At 46.8% G+C, this 10,534-nt stretch overlaps 1 long non-coding RNA gene across 1 annotated transcript in view; it reads left to right on the top strand.

Annotated features, from left to right (window-relative positions):
* The first annotated feature begins 1,969 nt into the window (after positions 1-1,969).
* The window catches only part of LOC140555786 (uncharacterized), a 54,791-nt gene continuing 46,226 nt past the window's right edge, over positions 1,970-10,534 (top strand). The window contains exon 1 of the long non-coding RNA XR_011979687.1: positions 1,970-2,035. This is a non-coding gene — a long non-coding RNA (uncharacterized lncRNA). The remainder of the gene's footprint in view (positions 2,036-10,534) is intronic.

The raw sequence follows: 10,534 nt of genomic DNA, 5'->3' as shown, positions 1-10,534 counted from the left end.
GTTCTGCTGAGTCAGTGCTGCAGGGAGGCCACTCTGCTGTTAACTGGGCTACTGGGAACGGCTGGTTCTGGACGTAGTCCAACCATTCAGACCAGTGAGGTAAACACTGCCCTACTGCTGAGCTCTCTCGACCGCTCTCTCTCTCTCTCTCTCTCTCTGTGGGGTTCTGGAGTGTGATGTAAACAGTGGGGTGCAGACGGGGGGGGGGGGGGATAAAGCATAGATCCTGCAAGTGGAACCATGGCAACTTTAAGAACCATGGTGGGTTTCTTCTGTATGACGGTGAACCTCTTTTATAGTTGGTTCTTTACAGCAACAACAACTGCTCAGTTCAATAGGGTTCTACTTAGTACTCAAATAGGGTTCTCCGACAACAGTGGAACTCCTTCTGGTGCTGTGTAGAGCTGTCGTTAGACGGTTCTATATAAATCCGTCTCCCTGGTGAAGAACCCTTTAACCAGGCAAAGAACCATTTAAGCATCCATATAGTTTCCATACGGAACCGTTTCCTGCACTATAGAACCATGGAGAACATGTTTTCTTTAAGAGTTCAGAGAAAATCCTTATTTATTCATTATTAATTATTAATTAATCAGAAGCTCGTGGGCGGAGTGATCAGGTGGCTTTATTCTCAGAGCTGTCTGTTCTGCGCTCTTAAAAAAGAGTTCTTCAAAGGTTCTTTACTAAATGTAGTGGTTCTATGTTCTATACAGAACCATGTAAACTCAAATGTAAACTGTATAAGTGCTTTAATGGTTCTTTGGCTGGTTACAGGGTTCTTTACATTGGTGGGAAACTTATTTTCTATATAGTTCTAAATAGAACCAGCAGCTAAAAAGGTTCCACTAGTGTTAGGCTAAAGAGAACCGTTTTGGCTGTGAGTATATGTTGCTTTTATGGTAATGATTCTGCCCAGGTTCCTCGAGCGTATTCTACGCTGGGCTGTTTGGTAATTGGGTAATGAGAACGTAGAACCGGGTGCCGTGGAGGTCGTGGTCAGGATCTGGGTAGGGTTGCAGCAGGGAAAGCTCAGAGCTCTTCACAGAAGAGCTCAGGTTTCTGATGAGCTCCTACAGCGTGGGGATAACGTTGCTGCCGTGTTGTTGGCCTGGGCTTGGGCTTGGGCTTGGGCTTGGGCTTGGGCTTGGGCTTGGGCCTGGGCTTGGGCTTGGGCTTGGGCCTGGGCCTGGGTCTGGACCTTCACTCACCCTGGCTTTCAGTCTGCAGAATGGCGGCTGTGATCAGTTTAGCTAACCTGATCAGAACTTCAGGACGACTCCAGAACCACACCAGTATAAACCAGCACGTGTAGTGTTCAGTGTTTGTTAGCATCATTAGCCTAGCGTCTTTGGAAACACTGGGTGAGTATACAGAGCTCTATCGTATTGATGCGTCGGCTGGTGATTGTTTCTAATGGAGCTTCTCTCCCAGTGGAAAGCCGCCAAGTGGACCATCAGACTTCCATTGTACAGCCAGAACAATACAGCACTTGTTTACGACCCTGCCCCCTCCTTTAGCGGACCCCCTTTAGTGTCTCCCAGTCTGCATTGCAGAGTACCTGCAGCGGCAGACTGGGTGTGGAGGGATGTGTGTGTAGGACTGAGTCACAGCCTCATATCCTCGTTCTTAGCCCACAGTTCTGCTGGTGCTGACTGGCAACGTTGCAAGCTCCATCCAGTACTTTTGGATGGATGAATCATCCAACATCCTGACCTCACTAGCGCTCTTTTTGCTGAATGCAATCAAATCCTCACAGCAATGCTCCTCTCCAAAATCTAGTAGAAAGTCTTCGTCTCTGCACAGTAGAGACAGTTACTCCAACAGAAGCAGGATCAGCTCTTTAATCCCCTTGATTTCAGAAAAGACAGTGAATGAGCAGGCGTCCCAATACTTTTGTCCATAGAGTGTATTAAAGGACTACTGTAATGAATTGACTAACTGTGATTATTCTGTATTCTTTGGTTCCTCAGGAGGGGCAAGAAGCACAGCATCATCCTCCGAACACAGCTCTCAGTGAGAGTGCACGCCTGTATAGGTGAGTAAGCTGATGCTCTGGTTGCTGCAGTGATGGATGTGTAAGCCGATCACAGGTGGAGTCGTTATAATCACCTGAGTGTAAAGTGAAACAGTAGTTTACAAGCAGCTGAATGCTCTAACCTACAGTAGTGTTCAAAAGTCTGGAACCAGTATGAAGTTCTAATAACATTAATATCCAGTATGAAGTTCTAATATCATTAATAACCAGTATGAAGCTCTAATAACATTAATATCCAGTATAAAGCTCTAATAACATTAATATCCAGTATGAAGCTCTAATATCATTAATATCCAGTATAAAGCTCTAATAACATTAATATCCAGTATGAAGCTCTATCATTAATATCCAGTATAAAGCTCTAATAACATTAATATCCAGTATGAAGCTCTAATAGCATTAATATCCAGTATAAAGCTCTAATAACATTAATATCCAGTATGAAGCTCTAATAACATTAATATCCAGTATAAAGCTCTAATAACATTAATATCCAGTATGAAGCTCTAATAACATTAATATCCAGTATGAAGTTCTAATATAATTAATAACCAGTATGAAGTTCTAATAACATTAATATCCAGTATGAAGCTCTAATTACATTAATATCCAGTATGAAGTGGTTCCAGACTTTTGAGCAGCAGTGTGTGTTGGAGGGACACTGGGGCTCAGGTTTACGGGGGTGTGGTGGAGTGGGGAAGTTGTGCTGGGTTAATTAGAAGCTCTCCTGCGTTCTGCTTTATGGTCTTGTTTAAACTTGATTTTTCAAACCAATAAAAACAGCTCATACAACAGCGCTGAATTAGAGGGAGAACTGTGGCTTAAACACACACACACACACACACACACACACACACACACACACACACACACACGCCTGGCTGGTTGCCATCATGTGCCAGTTGTGTTTTATAGCCTAAGCTCGTTCTAATTCCTTCCTAGTTGAGTGTTATTAATGCGTACTGGGGGCTGTGGATGTAAATCGTGTGTAATTGGGACTGTGCAGAATGTGGTCAAGGTTTGACTGTAATGTCAGACTGCAGAGGGGCCGCGAGCCGCTCACCATCTGGTTGAATACTTAAGCCTCACCGCTGACGACCCTAACAGGGGCATTAGAGGTCCAGGCTGGAGCACAGTGCAGCTCTCAGTCAGTTGATCTACCTGGATCTCATGCCTGCAGATCACACAGCATCATGAGTGCACACAACTTGGACACAAGTATTGGGACGCCTGCTCAATCTCTTCACTGTTTCTCCTAAATCAAGGGTATTAAAGAACTGATCCTGCTTCTGTTGGATTAACTGTACATCTCTACTGTCCAGAGAAGAAGATTTTCTACTAGATTCTGGAGGAGGAGCATTGCTGTGAGGATTTGATTGATTGTATTCAGCGACTAGAGCATTGTCAGGATGGGTCAGGATGTTGGATGATGATAATCACCACCACAGCTCAATGCTGGGGGGCTTTATACCCCTCTATAGCCCACGCCTGGCATTAGGCAGCATGGTGCCAGTAGGGTCATGTTGTTAATCTGTTGAACCTAAAGTAGGCGAATGCATTGATTAGAAGGGGTGTCCACAAACATTTGGACTTGGTTAAAATGGTTATGGTTGGGTATAGGTATGTGTATGGACTGGATGAGGGATGGTTATGAATATGGGTGGATGGGTATGGATATGGATGGGTAAGCTGGATGGGATTTCAGGGGTATAATAGAATAAGCCTTATCCGATCCAGTTACAGATCTATTCTGGAGCAGCACACACTCGGACCTTCCCGTGGGGTCGTCGAGTGTTTGAGTAGTGTGAGCACTGTGGTCTACTTTTAGATCCAGTTAAAAACAGCAGCTGTTTCTGGAGGAGATTCTCAGGATTTCAGGCTGCAGGACTGTGTTATTGGGCCGGCTCTGTCGGGCGGCCCACGTTGATTGTGGCCTGGCTGGGATGGTGGAGTAGTAGTATCTTGTAAATCTCAGCTGAGGCTGAGGCTGAGGCCGAGCCTCCTCCCCCACCCCGCCTCCTGGTTCCTGTAGAGGTGCAGCGGGACATGTGGTGTGTGTTAGCGGGTGTGTTAGCGGCCCCACTGAAAGGACATTACAACCTGGGTTTCATTTTCAGGCCACCTGAAGGGCCTGCCTGGCCTGTGTGAGACCCCTCCCCAACCCCCACTCCACCCACCATCAGTAGCACAAAAAGGGCGGGAAGAGGAGCTAAAGTTCCCAGGTCGACCCACGAACTCTTCGTCTTGTGTTCTTCAGCTCAGATGACGAGCCAGGCCGGTGCCAGGATCCGTCTGGGCCAGTGTCCTTCACTGAACTGCAGGTCTTTCTAAAGGCTTGGACCAATCAGCATTAAAGCAGACCTCACCCCAGCAGTCCCAAAAGTAAAAGTACCTAAAAAGGTTCTAGATTATCTGAATAAAGGTGAAAAGGCTCCTGGGTTCCTGGAATGGTTTCTGAATTCCGGAAATATTTCTGTCTGGAAAGGGTGTATTGGGTTCATGAAATTCTTGAAAAGGTTCTTGAGTGCTTTGTTCCTGTAATGGTTCCAAAGTATTTGAGAAGTTCCTGGATTATGTAAACATCCAAGTACTTGAGCAGGATTCTGATCACCTTCTTATGGTTTGTGGAAAAGGTCCCAGGTGCTTGGGTTTCCTAGAAGGTTCCTAAACAGTTCCTAAACAGGAGTTCCTGCAAAGTTCCTAGAAAGGTTCTCGAGTTTGTGAAAAAACTGAAGCTAAAAGTTCCTGAAAAAAGTTTCTGATGTTTCTGAAGATGTTTGTGATGTTTGTTCCTCAAAGCTTCCTAAAAGTTTCCTACAGAAGGTTTCTGCAGTAGAAACAGTCCCCCGGCCTCATGTTAGGTAATCTGCTGGCGCTGTAGGGTCCTGTAGCTCTGTGACAGTTGTTCTTCGCTTGTTCTTCTTCTGCTCTTCAGAAATAGTCGTCTTTCTCGCGTCCAGCTGCTCTTCACCCAGACCCCGGTGCTGGATTGGTTCTGTCTGAGAAAGGGCTGCTGTTGTCTCTGGTGTACGGAACCTCTCCGGCGGTGTCGTAGCCAGATGTGGGCCTGCAGTCAGCTCTCCGCTCGCTGTGGGGAAAATCTAACCAGCTGCCTGCGAAAGCCATTAAAGCCCAGAGCTGTCAGATTTTAATTTGTACTCTTTGCGTACGTGTTATTTAAGGGTACCGATGACAGAAAGCGCCCTGAGATTGAAGCTGAGTTATCTCCCGCAGACGATTCCTTTTACTGGTTCCTCGCTGCAAAAACCACCTGTGGAAACTTTTGGAAACTCCGAAACTATTTGCTGTGGATTTTTCAGTCGCTGTGGGATGAGGGAAGGGCAGGCGAGCGGACTTGCTCAGACACCTGCCCCAGATTCCCCTTCACTGCTGCTGCTCTGCTGCTGCTCTACTGCTGGAGCTTCACTCTCCACCGCCTGACTGACTGAAGAACCGGAGAGACACAGTGGACATACTGGAATCTGTCTCTCTCTGTAAGGAGTTTAGAGAATGTGTGTGTCGGGGGGGTGGACATTAAGGGGACAGCTGGGCCGTCTGTAAGAGGATGATGACCAGATAACTAAGATAACAGCCACCTGTCTCTGTCCCAGGGTCCCACTGTGTTAGTAGGATCAAACTGTAGTGTATTACAGTCTGTCAGAGTGAGCTTTGGTGATCATATGAACATTATAGAGCATTATAGAGCGCCCCCTACGCTTCCTGTAGTGTATTACAGTCTGTCAGAGTGAGCGTGTGGATCATATGAACATTATAGAGCATTATAGAGCGCCCCCTACGCTTCCTGTAGTGTATTACAGTCTGTCAGAGTGAGCGTGTGGATCATATGAACATTATAGAGCATTATAGAGCGCCCCCTACGCTTCCTGTAGTGTATTACAGTCTGTCAGAATGAACGTGTGGATCATATGAACATTATAGAGCATTATAGAGCGCCCCCTACGCTTCCTGTAGTGTATTACAGTCTGTCAGAATGAGCGTGTGGATCATATGAGCATTATAGAGCATTATAGAGCGCCCCCTACGCTTCCTGTAGTGTATTACAGTCTGTTAGAATGAGCGTGTGGATCATATGAACATTATAGAGCATTATAGAGCGCCCCCTACGCTTCCTGTAGTGTATTACAGTCTGTCAGAGTGAGCGTGTGGATCATATGAACATTATAGAGCGCCCCCTACGCTTCCTGTAGTGTATTACAGTCTGTCAGAGTGAGCGTGTGGATCATATGAACATTATAGAGCATTATAGAGCGCCCCCTACGCTTCCTGTAGTGTATTACAGTCTGTCAGAATGAGCGTGTGGATCATATGAGCATTATAGAGCATTATAGAGCGCCCCCTACGCTTCCTGTAGTGTATTACAGTCTGTTAGAATGAGCGTGTGGATCATATGAACATTATAGAGCATTATAGAGCGCCCCCTACGCTTCCTGTAGTGTATTACAGTCTGTCAGAGTGAGCGTGTGGATCATATGAACATTATAGAGCGCCCCCTACGCTTCCTGTAGTGTATTACAGTCTGTCAGAGTGAGCGTGTGGATCATATGAACATTATAGAGCATTATAGAGCGCCCCCTACGCTTCCTGTAGTGTATTACAGTCTGTCAGAGTGAGCGTGTGGATCATATGAACATTATAGAGCATTATAGAGCGCCCCCTACGCTTCCTGTAGTGTATTACAGTCTGTCAGAATGAACGTGTGGATCATATGAACATTATAGAGCATTATAGAGCGCCCCCTACGCTACCTGTAGTGTATTACAGTCTGTCAGAATGAGCGTGTGGATCATATGAACATTATAGAGCATTATAGAGCGCCCCCTACGCTTCCTGTAGTGTATTACAGTCTGTCAGAATGAGCGTGTGGATCATATGATCATTATAGAGCATTATAGAGCGCCCCCTACGCTTCCTGTAGTGTATTACAGTCTGTCAGAATGAGCGTGTGGATCATATGATCATTATAGAGCATTATAGAGCGCCCCCTACGCTTCCTGTAGTGTATTACAGTCTGTCAGAGTGAGCGTGTGGATCATATGAACATTATAGAGCATTATAGAGCGCCCCCTACGCTTCCTGTAGTGTATTACAGTCTGTCAGAATGAGCGTGTGGATCATATGAGCATTATAGAGCATTATAGAGCACCCCCTACGCTTCCTGTAGTGTATTACAGTCTGTCAGAATGAGCGTGTGGATCATATGATCATTATAGAGCATTATAGAGCGCCCCCTACGCTTCCTGTAGTGTATTACAGTCTGTCAGAATGAACGTGTGGATCATATAAACATTATAGAGCATTATAGAGCGCCCCCTACGCTTCCTGTAGTGTATTACAGTCTGTCAGAATGAGCGTGTGGATCATATGAACATTATAGAGCATTATAGAGCACCCCCTACGCTTCCTGTAGTGTATTACAGTCTGTCAGAATGAGCGTGTGGATCATATGATCATTATAGAGCATTATAGAGCGCCCCCTACGCTTCCTGTAGTGTATTACAGTCTGTCAGAATGAGCGTGTGGATCATATGATCATTATAGAGCATTATAGAGCGCCCCCTACGCTTCCTGTAGTGTATTACAGACTGTCAGAATGAGCGTGTGGATTAGATGAACATTACGGAGCATTGTAGAGGCTCTGTGAGAAGGTTGTTGGTGGGAGGAGCTCATTCAGAGGTATTATGCTGAGGTTATTAATAGCAGTGCTGTAATGCTGTGTGAGCAGCCTCTCTTATAAATCACCTGTTAGAAGGGGACTGTCAGCAGGTCAAGCCAGGGTCAGGCTGATGACACCAGGCAATGTCAACTATGTCTCAGCAATCATAAACAGGCAAGCTTACCACATCACCCTTATGGAAAGTGTTGCAGGTTCTTTAACAGGAGTGGAACCCATTTCGGTTCTTTATTGAACCAGATTTCTTTAACTTCTTCTACCAAAGAACCCTTAAAGAACCTCCTTTTTGGGCCTGTCAACACCAACCTGCATGAATGTGAGGGTAATACAGTCTAGTTGGGTTTGATGGGGCTGAGATCTGCTGCTCTGCTTTGTGGTGTAAAATAAATGCACAGTGTTTCACACAGCAGCCTCTTTTCACTGGCCAAAAGTATTTGGACGCAGATTTTAAAGGTGGGAAAGCTGGTCTGCTTCAAACAGAATAGAACTCAACTGAGTTTGTATGGATTTACCAGACTGTTTAGTGACTGTTACAGCACACACACACACACACACACCCTCAGTCTGGTAGTCCAGAACAGTCTGGGTCTCGGTGTAAAGGCGTGTAAATCAGTAGTAAAGGCTGAGAGCGATGGTGCTGCAGTGGGAACGAGCCCTGACTGAATTATATGTGCGACTGCCTCCGTCTTGATAAGCCATTAGAGGCCGTTAACCCCCCCCCCCACCACCACCACCACCAGCACCACCCCTCCCAGTCTCACTCTGTCTCAGTTCAGGCTCTGTGCACTCCGCTCCTGCAGCGAACACTGATTCACTGACACAAGGCAGGTGGGCTTCCTGGGTTCAATCTGACCCTACCACCTGTGAGCCTCCATCAGACCAGCTGTGCAGCGTTGGTGAGCCTGTGCTGAGCCACTGCAGCCTCAGCCTTCTGTTCTTGGCTGACAGGAGGTAGAACCTGACGTGGTTCCTCCCCTAGGTACTGCTAACACTTGATTGGCTGTTATAGGGCTGAACAGTGGCTAATGCACTGTGGACGTATTCTGGAAGACTGTAAAGAGAGGAGGGGGGGGTGTGGCTGATATGGGGGGGGGGGTCCACCGGGCCTACAGCACTTTCCCAGCGCGGCACGGAGTGCTGGACATCACAGACCAGCCTGTTTATAAACATTTTGTTTATTTTGGAGTGCGGTCAGCGGGTCTGATGCTGTGTTCGGGGTGCTGTGAGTAATGTGTGTTATTTAGTGCGCTTGCGGGCAGCCTCACTGTCCCCAGGCGGTGGAGTCTGGCGGAGCGCTGATGGAGCGCTGATGGAGCGCTGATGGAACGCAGCGCAGCCTATGGTTTCTTTAGCTCTCGTGAAGAGCACCAATCATCATCAGGTGGCTAATTTTCAGCGAGGGTGGTAAACCGCGCCGCTCCGGCAGGGGCCCGATCCAGCCTGCCTAATCACACACACATACGGCTCGATGCTCCTCAGGCTGTGGGGAACCCTGAGCTGCTGGAGGAGAAGGGAGATGAGCTAATGCTTTACAGCAGGGCTGCCCGATGTGGACGGAGTATCGCACCGTGATTGTACCGCTCGTACAGTGAGGGACGGGAGAGCCGAAAAAATTATATTGCGGATATTGCAATACTTGATGAAGACGCTGCCTGATGCCTGAGACACGGTTCTACCAGAGTTCTGAGAAGAGCTCGGCTCTAGAACCTGCTTTTAAAATCAGATCATTAAAATGGTGGAGGGATACATGCTGCAGGGTGTAGTGCAGCTACAGAAAGTAGTCCCTAAAGAGAACTGCATTAGTGGAGATTCTCTATTCACTATTTTACCTTCATCATCATCTTCATCATCATCATCATCATCATCACTCCATATAAAACTCAGAAGACTCGTGGTGTAGCTGCACTGGTGGGTTTGGATAGGAGATCAATTATGGGCTGTATCTGTGCTGTAGTCATGGCGACCGATGCCTGCTTCCCTTCACCTCCACTGTACAGAGATCAGACTTGTTGAACAGAGGATTTGGTGGGGTTTATAAATAAGGAGATAAAAGAGGGAATGTGGAATCCTATGTGGAACTATGTGCTTCAGGAGGCCTCTGAGGAGGCCTAGAACCCAACTAATGATCCAACCGATGGCTCCGTTTCCTCCGGGCCCCTTTATGGTACATACTTAAGAGCACATTTGTGGTTATCGCCCCATTTTAGAGATGTTTACACCATGTAGCGTGCTCAGCGCTAATGCTAGGGTAGTGGAAATGCAGTATTAGCAGTGCTAGCTCACGACAGATACGCAGTTCCCTGACACACTTTTCTGATTAGCCTTAGCTTGTCGGTTCCCTATAAACTGATTTAAGAGCAGGCCAAAAAAAAAAAGAAGGAACAATGTAAGCAGGGAAAAATGAGCGCTAATAAAATGACGGTTGTTGGGTCAGAATTAGCGTCTGTAATCAGAGCCAGCCTGAGTCTGAGCTGAAGGACTGCGATTAGGCCTCGGTTCCCCGTACTGAAGCCTGTTACGTGGCCATACACCTCAGTGCTCCATGTGTCCAAATGTTTGTGGACACCCTTTCAAATGAATGCAGCATTCGGCTACTTTAAGTTGCACCCATTGCTGACACAGATGTGCAAATGCACACACAGCTTGTCTAGTCCCTGTAGAGAAGAAGTACTGCCAATAGATTAGGACTCTCTACAGCAGAACCTATAGATGAACCTAATGCCAGGCGTGGGCTAGAGGGGTATAAAGCCCCCCAGCGTTGAGCTGTGGAGGAACTGTGTTCTCTGGAATGATGATGGTGGAACTCC

Source organism: Salminus brasiliensis, chromosome 5 (assembly GCF_030463535.1).
Source record: "Salminus brasiliensis chromosome 5, fSalBra1.hap2, whole genome shotgun sequence".
Classification (NCBI taxonomy): Eukaryota; Metazoa; Chordata; class Actinopteri; order Characiformes; family Bryconidae; genus Salminus; species Salminus brasiliensis.
The sequence above is the reverse complement of the archived record's forward strand: the minus strand, read 5'-3'. Positions and strand labels throughout refer to the sequence as shown.